Raw genomic sequence first — 6119 nt, forward strand, 5'->3', positions numbered from 1 at the left:
ACTACAGATGGTTGTGAGCCACCATGTGGTTGCTGGGAATTGAACTCAGGACCTCTGGAAGAGCAGTCAGTGCTCTTAACCACTGAGCCATCTCTCCAGCCCTTGACTTGAGATTTTTAATGGGAAATTTTAATTAACTTATTAATGTTTTAACATTTTTATGTTTAAAATTTGTTTTTACTCTAAATTATATGCATATGTGTGTGAGTACATGTGCATGCATGTGTGTGTGTGTATCTGTCTGTCTGTCTGTGGGTATATGTGCCTGAGAGCAGCTGCTCTCAGAGTCCAGAAGAGGGTATCTGAGCTGGAGTTACAGGCAGTGTGAGCTGTACAACTTGATGCTAGGAACTGAACGCAAGGGCTCTGTAAGAGCAGAGCTTGCTTGGTTTGCTTATTTGTTTTTTTGTTTTGGCTCTCCTAGAACTCACCCTGCTGACCAAGCTGATCTTGAACTCGGAGTTCTGTCTCTCTCTGCCTCCAGAGTGCTGTGATTAAAGGTGTTGCCACCACTACCCAGCTAGGAGCACTTGCTCTTAACCACTGAGTCATCTCTCCAGTCCTATAGATGTGTCTTATATTGACAATTTTATGGTACACCACTAGAAGTATTATATGTGATGCCTTTGAAATGACAAAAGTTGAGGGAGATTAAATACACTGTGCTTTAGAATCAGGTCATTTCTTGAAATATATAAATTCACCTCAATAAACAACTTGTGTGTTGTTTTCTGCATGTGGAGGGGATGTGATTTGAGAGAAGGTATCCCTCTGTTCAGGTTTCCTCCAAATCCACCACAATCCTCCTGCCTCAGCTTCCCCAGTGCTTGGATTATAGATGCAAACATACCTGGCTAATTCTACTATCATGTGTGTGTGTGTTCGCAACGGTGTATTTCTTTGCAGGTGCGTGTGCATCTGTGCACACACACAGGTGGAGGACAGCTCTTGGATGGCATTCCTCCAGTGCTGACCATCTTGAACTTCCTCTAATGCATTTATGTGTGTGTATGATATATTCATGTACTCATATGAACCTGTTGGGGGGGGGACCTAAAGGCTGCTGTCAGGCCTCTTCAATCACTCTCCATTCAATCACTCTCCATCTTTTTATGAGACAGGGACTCTCTCTGAACCTGGAGTCATCAACTCAGGCTAAACTAACTGACCAGAGAGCCCCAGGGATCCTGTCTCCCAGCAGTGAGAGTGCAGGTAAGTGGGCCACACCCCACTTTTATGTGGGTGCTGGGGATCCAAATTCAGCTGCTCTGCCTTGAGCAGCACTTTAGCAACGTAAAGGAGATCTCCCTAGCCTCAGCTCTCTTTGCAAATTTCTTTTTTCCTAAGTAAGGATCTTTTTCACTGATCTGAAACTTGCCAAGTAGCCTGGGCTGGCTCGATGGTCAGGACCAGGGATCTGCCTGTCTTTGCCTCCCCAGCTCTAGGCTCTAAGTATCTGTCAGGAAATGAGGGCGCTGAGGATCAAAGTCTGACCCTCATCCTTGCAAGGCAAGCGATTTGCCAACTGAGCTATGGTCCCTCCACAGACAGTCCCAACTTGATCCCCACGATAATGTGTGCCTAATGAAAACTGGTGATAGGACAAAGTCACATTCATTGCTGCAAGGGAAACCACACACTGCAGGAACCATGGACTGTGTCACCAGATTACCAGGTGAGAGGAAGTTATCTGTTTGTGGGGAAAAGAGGGAATGCAAGTTAAACCGAAAAGAAACAGGGGTGGGCTTCACCTCTTTGGTTTGGCTTGGTTTCTGCAGCACTGTGGGTCAGGCCCTTAGGGTGAGCCTGCCAGGTGAGAGTTCCCACTGCGATGGTCTCCAGCCTGGTATTCTGATCGCTTCAAAGCACACTGGGCTGTGTAAAAGGATTATCAGCAGGCTTGAGCTATCAAGGCGGCTCAGGATCCTGTTTCCTTGGAAACTACCGTGTGAAGATAAATGTGGGATGCTCTCGCTGGAAATTTCTTATCTGAAGCTCTACACCTTCCTTAGAAACCCGGGAGGCTCCTCTGCCCAAATGACTCAAACCTTCCAGGTTAAAAAAAATCTGTTCTTACAGACATCTCAAAACAAAATTTCCGACAATCTAGGACTTTAGAGATTAAGATCTCTCAGCATCAGTCCACTTGTTAATTAACAGAAGCAACCGTCCCAGGATTTGTCCCCATTGAGGTTTGATTTGTTTTGGTACAGATAAGAAAAACACTCTGAGATTCCTGGTGTTGTAATGTCATTAAGCAGAAGCCAGGATTCATACATACCCTGTAGTCCTGCCTAAAAGTTGTGCTCCCAGCAGCATCTTCTAAGACTTAACATTTCTCAGAACTTGAATTAGAACCAGAATTGAATTAGAACTGCTTTGCAATGGGATGCAATAGGAAGTATTCAGTTTCAATGGGTCAATATTTGTTCAGTCCTGTAAATACCAAGCAAACCGAGAGACAGCATCTTCATTGCCCCAGAAAGTTTTAGCTTATGTTCTTCTTTACCCACCAGTTGTCACATTCTAGTTTTCATAGCTTCACATTGCTGCCATTATTGTAAAGCATGTGCTGGCTCACACCACGGATTTTTTTCCCCTGCTTTGCTATTTCTGTTTGTTGGTGTATTTGTTTGTTTGTTTGTTTGTTTGTTTAGAGACAGGGTCTATGTAGCCCTGGAACTTGTGATGCAGACAAGGCTCAAGCATGGCCCCAAATTCATGGAGATCTGCAGGCTGCTACATCCCACATGCAGGGAGTGCTCCCACATCCCACTCGGATTTGACTATCTTTCAGGGTTATTTGTTGAGGAAAAACACTCAGGCTTTTGTATTTGGCTTAGTGCACATTAGTTTACACCAAGACGTAAGCAGAGCTGGGGTAGTGCTCAGTGGTGAAGCTCGGGAAGAGAGGGAGGAAGGAGAACAGGAACCAAAGCCAACATTTACGGAAGATAAACTAGAAACTCTTGCAGAAGAGAAAAACTGTCAGGCTGGGTATAGTGATACACTTTGATCCCAGCACTCAGGAGGCTAGCCTGGTCTACATAGCTGATTCCAGGACAATCAGGGTGATGTAGAGAGAATTTGTAACAAAGGGGAAAAAAAAGAGAGAGAGAGAAATATATGTTTTATACCAGACAAAGACTGGGAGTTTCTAATACTGTTGGGCCTGTGATTAGTTCAAGAGGAAAATAATTACAATTAATTATTTGAAAAAGTAATTGGTTTTAAAGAATTAACTTGGGGTTGGAGAGATACCCCAGGGGTTAAAAGCACTGACTGCTTTTCTGAAGGTCATGGAGTTTGGATCTCAGCAACCACATGGTGGCTCACAAAACACCCGTAATGAGATCTGACGCTCTTTTCTGGAGTGTCTGAAGTCAGCAACAGTGTACTTACATATAATAAATGAATAAATCTTAAAAAAAAAAAAAAAACGAATTAGCTAAAATGAAAATAACCAGAAAATAAAGTTCTGTTTTGCTAGATTTTAACAGGCAGGCTGGACTTCCCTTTTTCTTTCCTTTTTTTCTTTTTCTTTTTTTTTGAGTCAGGGTCTCACTTTGTAGTTCTAGCTATCTTAGAAATTGTAATACACAGCAGCCTCACTCCTGACTTCAACCTTCCCTGTTTCTGCTGGGTTACAGGCATGTATGTGCCACGTTGCTCAGGTGATGGTAAAATTTAATTTAATGGAAGTAAAAAAAGAGTGACTGGAGCTGGAGATGAATCTTAATGGTAGAACACTGGCCTAATATACATAAGGCGCAGCAGAGGAGAGGGAGGAGGAGGGGAAGGGGGCAAGGCTCATTCTAATTTGTCTATCACCTTCTGTCTCAAGTAACAGATAGATGTGGAGGTGGAGAGGTGGCTCAGCTGTTGAGACCACTGGGTGCTCTTCCAGAGGACCTAGGAACCACGGGGCCTGTGACTCCATTCAGGGAGATTTGATCCCCTCTTCTGGCTTCAGTGGGTACCACATACATATGCATGCAAGCAAAACACTGATATGCATAAGAAACAGAAGATGGGGTGCAGTGTGGTGGCACACCTCTTTAATTCAGCACTTGGTAAGCAGAGGTGGGGGATTTCTGAGTCTCCAAACAGCCAAGCATACAGTGGGACTCCCAACAGAAGATGTTAATGCTATAAAGCATGAGTGCTTACAGCTTATACAACAGGATCAATCCTGTGCAGAGCACTGTCCTAAAGTTTCTATGTGTTACTAACCTCAGTTCAATCTTAAGACAGAGACAAGAGTAAAGCCCAGGCACTCAGACTTGGCAGCACACCACGATCTTAGTTTCATTGTTGCTAGCAGTGGTGGTATCTTTTTGAGATGCTCTATGTAGCTCAGGCTAGCCTTAAACTAAAGATCTTCCCCCACTTAGCTGTCAGAGGGCTGGGATTATAAGCACACACCACCAGATGCATCATGACCTTACTTTCTCAAGCAAGATTAAAAATATGCCTCTATCTACTAAGAAACAATGAAGTCATCTATTAAAGTGAAAGTTAAGACGTATATGGGGCTGGTGAGATGGCTCAGTGGGTAAGAGCACCCGACAGCTCTTCCGAAGGTCTGGAGTTCAAATCCCACCAACCACATGGTGGCTCACAACCATCCATAACGAAATCTGACTCACTCTTCTGGAGTGTCTGAAGACAGCAACAGTGTACTTACATATAATAAATAAATAAAATCTTAAAAAAAAAAAAAAGACGTATATGAGCTACTTCTGAAAAATGCTAACCAACTTTAGAACTTAACCCTACAAGCCAAGATCAGTGTGGGAGCCAGCTGATATTAATATTATGTGTGTGTACATATGTATACATGTATGGACAGAAGCCTGCAGAAGTCAGAAGAGGGTGTCAGATCACCCACAACTGCTGTTTCAGACACTTGGCTAAATACTGCAACTGGGAACTGAGACCAGGTCCTCCAAAAGAGCAGGATTCAGTTTTGTTTTGTTTTGAATTATTTCATTTTGTGCATGGCTATTTTGCTTCCATGTATATTTCTGCACCACATGCATGCCTAAGTGCCCTCAGAGGCCAGATGAGGTGGTCAGATTCCCCTGGAACTAGACTAACAGCTAACCATGAACTACCACACGGGTGTCGGGAACTAAACCTGGGTCCTCTGGAAGAATAGCTAGTGCTCTTAACCACTGAACATCCCTCCAGCCTCAACCTGTGATTCTTGCTCCTGGGAACACGTGCTGAATAGCAGTGGTAATTTTGCCTCTGCAATCAATAGGATATTGGAGGAACTAGGAAACGGTCTTGTCCTGAGGCACGACACAGAACACACTGCAGCTGCTGCCTTGCTCTTTTGGACCTTTTAGTTTTAGTTCCCGAAGCGATCTCATGTAGTAGATCCTACTTCATGATGGTCAGAATGGCTCCCATCACACATGGACTTTGTCATTAAGCTATCAAGGGGCACGATCCGTGTCCTCTCCTTGAGTCTGAGTGGGTTTCTAACTGCTTAAACAACAGGTGTACAGCAGCCATGAGGACATGTGGCCTCAGGAGTGTCGGTGGGATGGACAGAGCTCGGGTCTCATTGGCTGTAACACTGCTGCTTGGCGTCTTCAGGTGCGGCCTAAGTCTGCTTAACTTGAGGTCCCCATGCCCGGGGAAGGCTACCTGAGCCAGCTCTGTTCCACTTTCTCTTCACCCAGCGCAAGTGCAGCTACACGAGCAGAGGGCCAACCCCAGCCCTGTGAACTTTCAATCTTCCTGGCTGATTCATCTGATACAGCTCACAACTAGAGACGAAACAGAAACCAACTCTTTTTTTTTTTTCCCCCCGAGACAGGGTTTCTCTGTGTAGCCCTGGCTGTCCTGGAATTCAATCTGTAGACCAGGCTGGCTTCAAACTCAGAAATCCACCTGCCTCTGCCTCCCAAGTGCTGGGATTAAAGGCTTGTGCTACCACACCCGGCTTACAAACCAACTCTTGGGGCTGGTGAGATGGCTCAGTGAGTAAGAGCACCTGACTGCTCTTCCGAAGGTCCGGAGTTCAAATCCCACCAACCACATGGTGGCTCACAACCATCCATAACGAGATCTGACTCCCTCTTCTGGAGTGTCTGAAGACAGCTACA

This window comes from Mus musculus, chromosome 4, assembly GCF_000001635.26.
Source record: "Mus musculus strain C57BL/6J chromosome 4, GRCm38.p6 C57BL/6J".
In the NCBI taxonomy this organism is placed as follows: domain Eukaryota; kingdom Metazoa; phylum Chordata; class Mammalia; order Rodentia; family Muridae; genus Mus; species Mus musculus.